The sequence below is a fragment of the Arachis ipaensis genome, chromosome B10 (assembly GCF_000816755.2).
Source record: "Arachis ipaensis cultivar K30076 chromosome B10, Araip1.1, whole genome shotgun sequence".
Classification (NCBI taxonomy): domain Eukaryota; kingdom Viridiplantae; phylum Streptophyta; class Magnoliopsida; order Fabales; family Fabaceae; genus Arachis; species Arachis ipaensis.
In genome coordinates, this window is record NC_029794.2 from 16,926,430 (window position 1) to 16,927,129 (window position 700).

General features: G+C 45.1%; 1 long non-coding RNA gene across 1 annotated transcript; it reads left to right on the forward strand.

Moving 5' to 3' along the window:
* Nucleotides 388-682, forward strand: LOC110262501. The gene is made up of 2 exons (XR_002355843.1): nucleotides 388-535; nucleotides 651-682. It is a non-coding gene; the product is annotated as an uncharacterized LOC110262501 (long non-coding RNA).

The window sequence follows — 700 nt, forward strand, 5'->3', positions numbered from 1 at the left end:
AGAAGTCCTTCCCCTTCAAAACTACAATTAATCCTCCCGATCGGTTCGCTCTAGTTCCTTTACCTCTCTGATAATCACTTCACAAGCCAGATTCCGGTCGCCATGGCGGACAATCTCCGTTTCCTCCCAATCGGTTCGCTCTAGTTCCTATACCTCTCTGGCAACCACTTCACCAGCCAGATTTCGGTCGCCATGGCGGACAACTTCTCGAACTCGATCTCTCATCCAACAACTTCACGGGTCCAGTTCCTGACGAGTTCACGTCTTGCTCGTCTCTCGTCTCGTTCGATATATTGTCTAACAGATTCTTCGATGAGTTACCGCTTGAGATTTTTGTGAAAATGGAGGGGTTGAGGAGCTTTCTGTTGGGTTCAACCAGTTCGAAGCATTGCTTTCGGAGTCATTGACAGAGATAGAGCGTTTGGAATAGTTGGATCTAAATTCGAACAACTTCTATGGTACAATTTCGAAGTGACTGTGTCAAGATCTTAGGAATCGTTGAAGGAACTGTTCCTACAGAATAATCACTTTACAGGTTCTATTCCATTCTATTCCGTCCACTCTCAGCAACTGTTCCAACCTAGTGGGATTGGATTTGAGTTTCAACCACTGTCATATGGCTGAACTTGTTCTCCGATGAGATTTTGCAGGAACTGGGTAACATAAAGACGCTGCAGTTTGATCTTGGACTTCAATGAAC